Source organism: Canis lupus, assembly GCF_003254725.2.
Source record: "Canis lupus dingo isolate Sandy chromosome 14 unlocalized genomic scaffold, ASM325472v2 SANDYCHR14.02, whole genome shotgun sequence".
Classification (NCBI taxonomy): Eukaryota; Metazoa; Chordata; class Mammalia; order Carnivora; family Canidae; genus Canis; species Canis lupus.
Genome location: NW_026019393.1, coordinates 21,889 through 36,034, shown reverse-complemented (window position 1 = coordinate 36,034; position 14,146 = coordinate 21,889). Strand labels below are relative to the sequence as shown.

The 14,146-nt window shown below is 47.7% G+C and overlaps 1 pseudogene; it reads left to right on the top strand.

Moving 5' to 3' along the window:
• The first annotated feature begins 2,041 nt into the window (after nt 1-2,041).
• LOC125752118 (collagen alpha-1(I) chain-like) lies at nt 2,042-10,498 on the top strand (annotated as a pseudogene).
• The last annotated feature ends 3,648 nt before the right edge of the window (nt 10,499-14,146 follow it).

The following is a 14,146-nucleotide window of genomic DNA, read 5'->3' as shown; positions in this document are numbered from 1 at the left end:
AACAGTGGTTATCTATGGGTGGTGGTATCACGGGGGATGTGTACTTCTTTTACTTTCTACATATATTTATTTCCAATGCATTCAATAGACAAGCATATCCTTTGTAGTAAGCTATACTTGAAACTTCAAGAGAAGTAGACTTTGTTATATTCATTGTTTATGTCCAAGGTATAGCACAAAATATTGCACATAAGTGTTCCATAACTGTGTGTCAAAGAAAAATATATTTAAACATATATTTATATTTAGTTATTATAAATAAAATTAATATAGGATATAAATATAAGAAATATATATTCTCTAAAGCAAGAGTTGTGGCAGTCGTAATCTCAGAGGAAAGCAATATGTCACCAACACGACCATTCACAGAAGAAACAGTCACACAGGTCAGGCCAAATAACTACAGTTAAAGGAAGAAAACCACTAAGTAATCACTAAGTAAGTAGAACCAGCAACTTAGCTAAAGAAGCCAATGAGTATACTGAGTTCTAGAAACTGCATCCTCCACAGAGGGCCTAAGAAATCCAGGCTCTTGGCCAACAGGACTGACTCAGGCCTCCTTCACTTCCTTCTGGAATTCAAGTGAAAATAACTCCTCTCTTCTGAGCCCTGATCAGTAAGCTTGTTTCACACAGCTAGGGTGGGTGCTTAGAACCCTCCAGTGGGCTGGAGACATTTTGTAAGATAGGGAATGTAGTCTGGAAGAAGGAATTTTTGGATTTTAAATGAGAAACAACTCTGCCATTACCAGCGTGTGAGTTTTGCCAAGTTGCATTTTCGTTTTACTTGTTTAGTATGAATTAGAAAAATAGCTGTTTGTCACAAGATTGAGGACAAAATGGATAATGACTGAAAAAAATTAAGAAGTACCATAACTAGGTGTTAAACTATAAAATATATTATCTTTACTACCCTAGAAAGAAATGCCCCATGTACATTCTAGAATGAGAATGCCATGTATGATTCATACGGAAGATGCTGAAATATAATATGTACTTAGGTTTTGGAGACCAGATACAAGTGGACTTGGGTGGCAGCCCGGGTGGCTCAGCGGTTTAGTGCCTCCTTCCACCTAGGGTGTGATCCTGGGGACCCGGGATCGAGTCCCACACCAGGCTCCCTGCGTGGAGCATGCTTCTCCCTCTCCCTGTGTCTCTGTCTCTGTCTCTCTGTGTCTCTCATGAATAAATAAAATCTTCAAAAAAATGAGTGGACTTGGGTAACTAGATGAACACATGCAAATCTATTGGTTAAGTCTCTGCACAGAAGCATTCCTAGGTTTTTAGGTTATGACAGCCACAAATAGATGTGTTAACTGGAATAGCAGGGTGTGATTTTGCTGAACTTCGATACCTAGAGACAGGTCCCGACAACGCACAGGAATACATTTGCATTCCATACTTATTTTCCTATTATCTGAGCTCTATCTGCTATTCCACACCAAACAGCAAACCCTTCCAGACAGCCCCATTTGTACAAATAAAGAGCCATTACTAATTTGTCATGAAACGCAGAAGGGGGAAAGTGTGGCACAATAAATAACTGTACTGAACAGTAACAACAAAAGGATGTGAAAGATTGCATAGGTTAATGATTAAAATGATAGCCAAAGGGATGGAGTAGCTGGGGAGGGGTTAGGGATTCTTAAAGGAAAGCCCATTAGAACTATAAACAGAATGATCTTTTTTATTAAATCTGCAACTTCAACTCATTCAAGGTGGCTTTAATACAAGAACATAAGAGACAACACAGTGTGTGGCAAATGAGCTGTGATGTCAAGTGGAAATGACTTCATTGTTGGCATTGGACTTATTAGCTAAGACCTTGAGCAAGTAACTTTTCTGAGCCCCAGTTTCAATATCTGTTCAAAAAAATAAGAGAACAGTTGTAGGAATTACTGATAATCTATGTGAAGTGCACAGCTGACACGTAGGTGCGCATTAAGTAGTATCCATTGACAGTGATGACCTCTCACCCATAAACCTCAACCAATGTACCCAAGTAGTTTTATTCAAAATAAACTCCTTCCTCTGAAAACATAATGGAATTAACTAGGGAGGGGAAATCCTCTCCTTACGCACTGAAGGTGAGTCACTGGCAGGCAGGCCAAAATTACACAAAGGGAGTGTTTCTGATTTGAATATTGCTCAAAGTGAAAATTTTAAGCAAGATTTTCCAAAACAGCTTGGTGCTCTTTTGGCTTTTCTTTAAGTGTTGTGAATTTAAAGAATTTATTCAAAGTCTGTTCCTTAGAGTGCCTCGGCTCAGTTAGTTAAGTGTCTGCCTCTGGCTCAGGGACCCTGGGATGGAGCTCCACATCAGGCTCCCTGCTCCATGCAGATCCTGCTTCTCTCTCTCCTGCTACCCACCACCCCCACCCCTGCTTGTGCTCTCAGTCTCTCTCTCTCTTTTATTTTTATCTCTGTCAAATAAATAAATAAATAAATTTTTTTTAAAAAGAAAAAAGAAAGAGTATAGGTAAAGTAAATGAAACTGTAGACATATGCAGACAAATATTTTACACGGCTGTTTTTATGGAACTGTCAATCAATCTCTCTCTCCCTTCCCCTGCCCTCCACACACACTAAGGATGAGCATCATTTTAGCTAAACTCAATGTCAGCCTTGCTTCTTTGTTACCTTTACCTGTCCTTACTCAAATTATTCTCCTCAGATTCCAAACTGGTCCTCACTATCCGATTGTGTGAATCCAAGATCAGACATCTCTAAAGCTTATTGTCTACGTGGCCATGACATTATTGTTTGGCTGTCTTCATTAACATGACTTCTATTGTCTTCATCAACACAACTTTTTTATTTTAGGAAGCTCTGGAGCAGAGAGATAAATGTTTATCGATTCTCAATGCTTTTTGAAACACTCACCTCAAGACACTCATCTTATGTCCACCAATCCAAAACTAGTTTATCATAATCATTAGCTAATTCTAATCAAGCCCTTGTATTGAAAGACCCATTTTAAACTCAAACCCAAAAACCACTTAAATAGTCCAACATTGTCCTTCCTGCTCCAAGATGCTATTAAAACTTTGTTAAGGAAGAAAGCTTACTTACCATGGTAAGCAACAAACTCAGTTTTGCCTTAGCAACAGGCTGTTTTGGTAGTATTTTTAGGGAGCTAGCATTCAGCAATTGCAAGCCTTCTTGGAGCGGGTGTTCTTAGTTTGATGATTATAGTATATAGGAGGGGGGTGTATGGGTATAATTTGATCTATAATAAGAAAGGTTTTTATATCTAGTGTTAATGTGGCTGCTGCCTTTTACTGTTTTCTTCTGTCATTACATTCTTGCTTTACCCTAGTGAAATTCCCTTAAGCTTTCTTCTAAATGCTGTACTTTCCCCTCACTTTCCTTTGTTCTTCTGGTGTGCAATGAAAGGTCTCAGGCATTCCGCACATCTAAAAGACTACAACCATGACCCCATATTCACTAGACAACAACTCACTGAAGATTATCATAATCCTCCAGAGGACCCTTCTCCTAATTAGCAGATCTCTCCCTGGTCACACTAGCTACACAGCTCAACCTGGCCAGTCCAGAATTGTTACATCTCTACAAGTGGTTACTGAGACAGCTTCACAGCTTCTGAGGACAAAGAAGACTGTCTTTTCCATGGAAGAACAATGCTTCAAAAAAAAGCTAAAAAAAAAAAAAAAAAAAACTAAAAAAAAAAAAAAAAGAACAATGCTTCAAAACATCCTTTGAATGGCTACTTTCTAACCTAGGGAGTCTCAACTCATGTTATTTTATTGCAGATTCCTGTTTCCTATTTTTAAATTCCCCTCACCCTTATGCCCACCAACTCCCAGCAAGTTGCTGCTTTAACAGGTGGATCTTTGCAACCTAATGTTTGTAGTAGTCAAGACCAACACAGAAATGCTTTTAAGCATTTTTATGATCATGGAGATTCTGATGCAACCATTGTAAATTATAAAATCATCATGGATCAGCAAAGCCATGCTGCAGTTTTCCATTTGGAAACCAGCAATGAAGTGTTTAAAACAAAAGAACAATGTGAAGATAAAGCAAAAACAAAGATTGGTATCATTGGTGGGCTAGCTTTTCAGAATGGTAGAAGATATTCACTTTTTTTAAAATGAGGCAATGAGTGTATATAATTAATAATAGCAAGTTATATAATGAATAGTTTCCTTGCCCCTTGTTTCATGCCTTTTTAAAAACTTTCCTTTTATCCTTTTGGTCTACTTTTTAAAAAAGTTAGTGTTTCATACATTTTGAAGTGGCATAACTAAGGCGAGGCCACAACAAAAATATAAAAAGAAATATAGAATAACAGGTAATAGCTGCTTTTTCTGCTATGGACTTATAACTGTTAATTTCTATTTTGCATTACTTCTCCCGGAATAAATGAGAAACAGATTCAAAAAAAGGACCTAGAACATTGAGATTTTTAGTAATCTAACCCACTCCCCACTTAGCAGAGCAATACATTGACAACAGTGGTGAGACACAAGCTTTTTATTATACATTCCCTAATTTTAAAAAATTAGCGTGTTTAGAACATGCATGTACTATACATGCATAAATTTTATACATGTCTTATTATACCAATATAATTCATAAGACATGTATGGTACACAAAATTGAAATTTTGTTAAGTGTGGAGGCTAAAAATACAGAAATAGAAGATACCAATTTTTGTGTTTAATCCAAAAGATTTTCCTACATTCCCTGAGATGAACTAGTCTGAACTTTCAAATTAGACCTTTCAAGGTTTTCCTTGCATCTTTAAGAAAGTTTATAATAGGGCAGCTCCGGTGGCTCAGCAGTTTAGTGCCGCCTTCAGCCCAGGGCCTGATCCTGGAGACCTGGGATCGAGTCCCACGTCAGGCTCCCTGCATGGAGCCTGCTTCTCCCTCTGCCTGTGTCTCTGCCCCTCTGTCTGTCTCTCATGAATAAATAAAATCTTTTAAAAAAAAGCACAGCCCCCAACACACCAAAGTTCTAGATTCTCTCATTCTACCTTAAATAGATTAATTAATTAATTAAAAAATCTCACTCTCAGTCTTCATCTCTGGGATGATCTAGTTCTGCAAGGAGAAAAAGCAGCACTGGGGTGTAAGAGGCAGAGACACAGACAGAGGAGAAGCAGGCTCCATGCAGGGAGCCCGACGCAGGACTCGATCCCGGGACCCCAGGATCATGCCCTGGGCTGAAGGCAGGCGCCAAACCGCTGAGCCACCCAGGGATCCCTCAAGGGTGCTATTCCTGACAAGAGCCTCCGCGGCAGCCAGAGCAACGTCCAACCGAACTGGCCTCAGATCATTTCATAATTCGGGGGTGGGAGGTGGGGGGTGGGGAGCTTTGAATCTCTGTCTTGGCCCCTGGCAGACTAACCTAGGAAAACAGGCTTGTCGGGGAGAGAGAGTGAAAAAGTGAACCAGGGGACATTTCGGATGCTGGGGTGCGGCACGGAGTCTCGTGTTTATTCTTCGTGCCTGGGACACGGCCGGCTTTGAATCAGAACATTAAATACACAGCACCGCAGCCTGGGCCCGGCCCGGCCTCTGGCGTGTGGCGCGAGGCCCTCCGCCTCGCCAGCGGGCCCGGCCCTGGTTCCGCGCTCCCGGGAGTGCCGGGCCCCCGCGCAGCCGGCGCAGCTCGGGTCACCCCTGGTGGGGGTTTCTCCGCTCCTGCCTCCCCCGCCGACGCCGTCCCAGGAGGAGGGCGGAGAGGCGCGGCCGGGCTTCCTCGCCGGGACCCCGCGGGCCTCTGCGCGGAGGGCGGAGCGGGAGGGGGGCCCGGCGAAGGCGGGAGAGGGCGAGCCGGAGGGGAGCACCGGGAGGCCGGGAAGGGCGTCACTGCTCGCTTTCCGCTTCAGGAGCGGGCGGCAGAGGCGGCGGGGCGGGGCGGCGGCGGCGACGGGGTTCGCAGCGGTCCTCGCCTCCACTCCTCCGTGGGCCGCGCGGAGGGAGCGCGGGCGCGGCCGGCTGCACCCACCCGGGCCGGAGGGCAGGGCGCGGGGGGGGGGGGGTGCTGCGCGGGGGGCTCCGCGAGCTGGGCGGCCGCGCGTCTCCCGGACACTAGGGCTCCGGCTGCACCCACCCGGGCCGGAGGGCAGGGCGCGGGGGGGGGGGGGCTGCGCGGGGGGCTCCGCGGGCTGGGCGGCCGCGCGTCTCCCGGACACTAGGGCTCCGGCTGCACCCACCCGGGCCGGAGGGCAGGGCGCGGGGGGGGGGGTGCTGCGCGGGGGTGCTCCGCGGGCTGGGCGGCCGCGCGTCTCCCGGACACTAGGGCTCCGGCTGCACCCACCGGGCCGGAGGGCAGGGCACGGGGGGAGGGGGGCGCTGCGCGGGGGGCTCCGCGGGCTGGGCGGCCGCGCGTCTCCCGGACACTAGGGCTCCGGCTGCACCCACCGGGCCGGAGGGCAGGGCGCGGGGGGAGGGGGCGCTGCGCGGGGGGCTCCGCGGGCTGGGCGGCCGCGCGTTTCCCGGACACTAGGGCTCCGGCTGCACCCACGCGGGCCGGAGGGCAGGGCGCGGGGGGGGGGGCGCTGCGCGGGGGGCTCCGCGGGCTGGGCGGGCCGCGCGTCTCCCGGACACTAGGGCTCCGGCTGCACCCACCGGGCCGGAGGGCAGGGCGCGGGGGGAGGGGGGCGCTGCGCGGGGGGCTCCGCGGGCTGGGCGGCCGCGCGTCTCCCGGACACTAGGGCTCCGGCTGCACCCACGCGGGCCGGAGGGCAGGGCGCGGGGGGGGGGGCTGCGCGGGGGGCTCCGCGGGCTGGGCGGCCGCGCGTCTCCCGGACACTAGGGCTCCGGCTGCACCCACCCGGGCCGGAGGGCAGGGCGCGGGGGGGGGGCGCTGCGCGGGGGGCTCCGCGGGCTGGGCGGCCGCGCGTCTCCCGGACACTAGGGCTCCGGCTGCACCCACCCGGGCCGGAGGGCAGGGCGCGGGGGGGGGGGCGCTGCGCGGGGGGCTCCGCGGGCTGGGCGGCCGCGCGTCTCCCGGACACTAGGGCTCCGGCTGCACCCACCCGGGCCGGAGGGCAGGGCGCGGGGGGGGGGGGCGCTGCGCGGGGGGCTCCGCGGGCTGGGCGGCCGCGCGTCTCCCGGACACTAGGGCTCCGGCTGCACCCACCCGGGCCGGAGGGCAGGGCGCGGGGGGGGGGGGCTGCGCGGGGGGCTCCGCGGGCTGGGCGGCCGCGCGTCTCCCGGACACTAGGGCTCCGGCTGCACCCACCCGGGCCGGAGGGCAGGGCGCGGGGCGGGGGGGGGCTGCGCGGGGGGGCTCCGCGGGCTGGGCGGCCGCGCGTCTCCCGGACACTAGGGCTCCGGCTGCACCCACCCGGGCCGGAGGGCAGGGCGCGGGGGGGGGGGCTGCGCGGGGGGCTCCGCGGGCTGGGCGGCCGCGCGTCTCCCGGACACTAGGGCTCCGGCTGCACCCACGCGGGCCGGAGGGCAGGGCGCGGGGGTGGGGCTGCGCGGGGGGGCTCCGCGAGCTGGGCGGCCGCGCGACTCCCGGACACTAGGGCTCCGGCTGCACCCACCCGGGCCGGAGGGCAGGGCCGCGGGGGGGGGCGCTGCGCTGGGGTGCTCCGCGGGCTGGGCTGCCGCGCGTCTCCCGGACACTAGGGCTCCGGCTGCACCCACCCGGGCCGGAGGGCAGGGCGCGGGGGGAGGGGGCGCTGCGCGGGGGGCTCCGCGGGCTGGGCTGCCGCGCGTCTCCCGGACACTAGGGCTCCGGCTGCACCCACCCGGGCCGGAGGGCAGGGCGCGGGGGGGGGGGGGCGCTGCGCGGGGGGCTCCGCGGGCTGGGCGGCCGCGCGTCTCCCGGACACTAGGGCTCCGGCTGCACCCACCCGGGCCGGAGGGCAGGGCGCGGGGGGGGGGGGGCTGCGCTGGGGTCTCCGCGGGCTGGGCGGCCGCGCGTCTCCCAGACTCTAGGGCTCCGGCTGCCATCGGGCCGCGGCCGGGACGGAGCTCCCTGCGCTCCCCCGGGGGCCTCGGCGGCGCGGCCCCGCAGCTCCACGCACGCAGCGATGCGGGCGCGGAGGGGCGGGCGGGCGGGGGCGCGAGGCTGCCGCCAGCCGCCCGGAGCCGCTGTCCACTGCTGAAGCGCCGGCCGCCGGCGCCGCGCTGCCCACCTGGAGCGACTCTGCTAGTACGGGACGCACGGGATGCCCGGGACGCCTCGCTCGCAGCCCGGACCTCCGCAGGCTGGGGTTCTCCTCGCCCGCCGCCGCCTGCTGCACTCGCTCACCCGCTTCGCCCCGGAGAAGGTCTGCCTGCCGGCCGCGCTGCCCCAGCGCCTTCGTCTTCAGTTCTCCGGCCTCCCCGTCGGCCCGCGTGGCGCTGCAGACCCCGGCGGCCAGGCGCTGCGGCTCGGCCTGCGCGGCGGACCGGGCGCGGCGGTGCGGGGCCGCTGCGCTGGGGCTGCGGGACTGCAGGACGTGCTGGCGCTCTCCCGCGGCCCAGTGCTCCCGAAGCGCTTCCTGCGCCTGCGGCACCGGGGCCGCCCGAGCAGCGGCCCCAGCCTTGGCCGCGCGCGCCCCCGCCGCTCCGGGCGCAGGTGGCCGGCGACGACCGCCGAGGCACCGGGGGCGTCGGGGAGCCCCGCTCGGGGGCTGCCGGACCCGCTCCGCTTTCTCTTCTTCGGAACGCACGGCTTTTGGGATGAGATCCTCTTCACTTTCTTGGGCAGGCAGACGGGCCGACCAGCGGCCACACGTCGCTCTGGTCCTCCTTTCTGTAGGGCAGCTGCAGCTTCGTGGTGGAGAAACTCTACTTCCACCTGCACTGGAGCCGCGGCTGGAGCACCTGGAAGCGGTGCCCGTCTACGTGACCTTCCTCTACGCGTGGGAGCTGTGCCGGGGCCTGGGCCTCCGCTCGTGCGGCGCTTGCTCCGGGGACTATTCTCACTACCCACTCAATTTCATGGGCCTCATCACCCTGATGTATTTACCTGGTTGGATATTCCTTAGTGTGTACCAGGACCTACTTGGTGTTGTGACGGGTTCAGTACATACCAACTATCTAAAAGAAAAAAAAAAAGTCATTCGAGTCCCGCGAACCAATTCGATTTATTTTTACACGTTTAAAACGGAGTGGTTTTTTTAGCCTTTTATTTTTATACGGTTTCCTAAGCTCTTCTAATATGTTTTATTCGACTTTTCGGTTTTTCTGACACTTTGGAACCTATGCATAATACAACATTTTGAAATTTTACTCGAAACATAACTCAAAGTACTTGTCAATATTTAAAATCCCTTACAAGCCCAAACAGCAAAACCATGATACCTTAACATCAGAAGCTGTAGTATATTCACTTATTTGGGCATGGGTGGGTGATAACTACTAGGTTTTTGTTGTTGTTGTTGTTTAAGAATGAAGTTATTCAAATCAGAAATTAATGATCTACAAGATTTGGTGAAATTTTCTAATTCAGTGATTTTTTTTACTTTCTTTTTAATCCAATTTCATTTTAATTCCCTGCCCTATTTACCAATCACTGCTGAAACTCAGTGTCTTTTATTCCTAGAATGACAGTTAATAACTCTTAAAGTGCCTCCCTCTAGCGCGCAAGTGGAAAGAAACTGACAAATGTGAAAACACATCCTATGGATCGATTTTTAAATAAATCTTTTCTAGCAACTCAGACAGGTGACACTGTGTTAAGATTTTTGATCTTCATCCTGGAGATGATTGTTTTTCCAATGTGGATTAGCCTTAAACGCCAAGTGTGTTGACATTGATCAGATGCTGTGTTATCTATAGTTGTAAACTTTTGTTGTAAAATGTTCACCTTATATGCCCAAAGGCCAAGCAAAATTTTATCACCCACAATAGTATTCTAACCCTAAGGACTCTTTCTACACGGAGCTTCAAGAGCAGAAACAGTTCCTTGGAATAAAATGAACCTGAATGTTCATTATCCTCGCATTAGACCTAATTGCTTACCGTGAATACAGATAGGTGTTTTCAGAGTATTTCTGCCACGGCTCACTTGTAATCGTCTTTCTTTTTCCTTCTGGACCCACAGAGTTCTTGGGCCAAACCTGATGTGCTAATGTGCAGTATAAATCAATGATAGCTTTTTGGTGACTCATTATTGTCTGGAAGCTCCAAAGTTAAATGAGATGATAAAAACCACTTTAAGAAATCATGTCTAATCAATAATAATGTACTTTAAGGTTGTTTGTTGTTTTATTATATTTAGAAAAGATGTAGAATTGAGTATAGCTCAGCCAAGGATGACTAACACTTTCTCAGTTTTAGTTATGAAAATTATGAGGAAAACTTACAGTTTGTACAAATGAATTGTTTCCACTTCAAATTATTAGCTTGTCTATGCTATGAAAGGGGACTTCTTTCTGGTTTCAAAAAATATTTGCTATGGCAGTAAAAACAAATATGTATTTAGATGATTGTTGGGAATAATTTTGAGAATGTTATTTTAATTCACTATCTGAGGTTGTGAGCTAAATTATAAATAATGCAATATAATCAACCCCACCTGTGGAATGGATCGTGTCAAACTGATTATTTTAGCTAGTCAAAGCTGAGTAGCAAACCAAATGTTTGCAGAAAGTTAAAGTGTCACTTTATGAAACTTGGTCATAGGTAAAGGATTTCTGAAAACACTGGCCAGAGAAAAGTAGAAGTATAGACACTAAAGTTAGTCAGATGCTAAGCAAATATTTGTAATATGAATGTGACCCATTGCACAGGAATCTGAGTTAGGTGTGGCACCACACCACACATTCCTGTGAATGCTTAACCAAATCCTTGACTTCTAGGATACTTGCTAAATGTACATGTTTGCACTTACATCCTTCATATACGGCTCCTCATCCCTGCTTACCTGCTTACCAGCGTTCCTAGGTTCAGAAATCTGTCAGGAAGTAAGAAAGCCTGCTACTTTTTGTTTGTTTGTTTTTGCTTTTAATGTTAATCCTATTTTAAAGAAAAAAACAAGTTTTCCATCCATTCATTTCATTCAAGAAATAATTACTGTGCACCCATTATTTGCAAGGCATTTGCCTAAATTCTGCAGATACAGCAATGACCCAACACAAACAAAATCTGTCCTTATGAAGCTCAGGTATTAGTGTTTTGGAAGTTATACTTAACTCGGAAAGCTACTGTTTTAGTACTAGGCAGTGAGAGGCAGTTGCTAGGAGGGTCCTCATCAGGCTGGATATTCATCAGAATAAACATCAATCCATCATCTCTAAAACAAAAGTCCATTAACAGCCCCTCTTCTAGTTCTACAAAGACTTCATCCGTATGTATTCCGGAAGTGATTATCCTGTCTATGAACTCGCACCTTGCTCTAAGACTTCTTGTTATGTGTTTACTCAATTTCTTTTTTTTTTTTAAATATTTTATTTATTTATTAGAACACACAGAGAGAGAGAGAGGCAGAGACACAGGCAGAGAGAGAAGCAGGCTCCATGCAGGGAGCCTGACATGGGATTCGATCCCAGGTCTCCAGGATCACGCCCTGGGCTGAAGGCAGCACTAAATCGCTGAGCCACCCGGGCTGCCCCTGTTTACTCAATTTCTTAATTGACATTTTGCTATAACTGAAACTTGAAAGAAAAAACATGGCAAGAATCATCAGATCAATCAATTTTGTTAACTCATTAGCAGTTCAGACATAGAAGTGACAAGCCAATATAATAGTTAATATTTAAGGAACACCACCTGCCAAAAATGAGCCTCTATTACATACATAAAATCTGAAGTGAATATATGTATATATCCATGTATATGTTTTAAATGAGTAACATTTATACATCTTAAGTAGATGTATATAATCTTAATATATATCCATATACAAAGTAATGCATATAAAATATGATCTATATCTCTTAATTGTAGATATATATACATATGTATACAGATACATACAGACACAAACCCACAGATTTTACTTAAAACTCTAGCAACCCTCCTTTTACAACCAAGACAATGAAACTGAAGCCGGAAGAGGTTAAGTAACTGCTCAAGTCATACAGCTATTGAATATTTAGACTTGAATCCAAGTACTCTGTACTCCAGGGTCTGTTTTTAACAGCAACACTGTCATGCCTTTGTCTACTGACCGCAATGATTTTGGATCTTCTACGGATTTCGCCTTGCAGTTTGTATTGCTCTTCCCTTTCACTATCACAAATGCAAGTGTAGATGTCTAATAACCAGGCACTAGTAACAAAAACACTCTATTCCATGGGAAATAACAACGATTTATTAATACCAGGATACATAACTGAAAATCAGCCTAGTAATAGTCTTATACTTAAGCAGAGCTCTGAAGTGGAGTTCTTCATTTGAAGTCAGGCAATCTTGATCGAAGAATAATATACCAAGAGGCATGATACCTTATATCACAAGCTAGGAAAAATACATAATTATTGCTACATATTTAACATAGCATTTGGAAGGATCATCATTGTGAGAGCTAAATGCTCCAAAAGTTAAAATTAAATTTTTTTGCACCAACATTTATTCTGAGTTGGATTAAATACCTTAAAGTCTAAGGAGTCCTGAACAAAAAACATGGAAGAAAAGTAACAAGTATGATTTTTGCTCCATGTTTAACTTCAACAACACTGAAATTTTCTTCTAAAGGTGCTTTAACTTTTAAATCAATTCTATCTGGGCACTGTATCTACAGAGAAATATGATCTTTCAAGTTTCTCATGTTAACAATGACATTTTTAGGTTCTGCAAAGACTCCAAAAGGTTGATAATCTATATCAATATTTCAGACATTTCGGTGTACCTAACTTTGAATATTTTATCAATATTTGACATTTCATGTTTCGACTCAGCAAAACACAACTTAGAAAAGTATGACCTGTCCTTTGTTATTTAAAAAATGTTTCTAATTGGTTAATCCTATCCTTTTGAAAAACTAATTTTCCCTACTGTTTTGAAATAGACTCCATTGACATAATGGACCTGGTTCTATTTAAGAGGGCTGGTGAAGAATTTTGGTAGACTGTTTTGGTTCTTTTTCCACTTCCATAATACAGTTAAAAATCGATATACTTGGAAAGGAAGTTATAGTCATGCTACAGACTTGGAGTGATAAATAAATGATTGTATTGTAATATCTGAAAGCATTTTAATAAAATCATTTCTTGTTTATATTAAAAGGCATTAAAAACACTTTACATTTTAAATTAATTTTAAATATACTATCTCCAATATGTTTTCCAACATTGTTTAATGGAACTAAGCTCCTTTACTGAGGGGAAATAAAAGAAACACTCTTTCCCTCCCTCCATCAAACACATGCTTCAGTTTATGCTGAAGAGAAAGATGGCTGTAAAAGATGATGTTGTTGTGTTGCCAGGTTTTTTTTTTCTTTCTATTCTTAGACTTGGTACCAGAGGAACCAACAAAAGCAGCAATTGTTTGTGTGGACTTCTATTCACTAGAATTTGCCTCATTCTGATTTTTAACATTGAGGTATGAAACCATCACAGAGGCAGTGGCTTCTAGACACTAGCAACCCAATTGTAAATTAAACTGGGATGAGTGTAGCGAATTTTTCCCTAGAGACTTTTTCTCTTAATATAAAGAGAACATAAATTTAGAGACTTTTCCCCTTAATTCTGAAATTCTCTTTGCAGAAATGGTCTTTCTTTCTTTCTCTTTTCCCCTAGGGAGAAAGAAAGAAAGGGTGGGAGTGAGGGACTGGTCTTTGACATACAGAAAGACTTGATTTTCATCTTTTAATGATTCCATTAGAATCCAAACGTCACATGGACCAACTTTCCCATTTGGAAAAAATGAATTTTTACCATGGTTAAGGAGAGTCCAGGTTTGAAAGAAAGCTGGTTAAACTGGTTAACAACCAGTTCCATCCCAGGCAGGAATTATTGACATGACATCTCTGACAGATGGTTTCTCAACTCAGCTTGGACTATTCAAGGCAGTATTAATTATGTTTTTCATGCAAAGACTGAATGAAGGGAAAGCTATCAACAGCTGAGCTGATAAAACCCACTCTCTGTCAGTGAAGGAAAAGGCTTTTCAAGGCTTTCAGGAGCTAACATATCTTGTGTGTTGCACATTGCTAATGTATTGCTTAATACATTGCTTGTGTATTGCAATGAAACGTTTTATAAGGCACTCTTTTCTTGTCATTAAAAAATC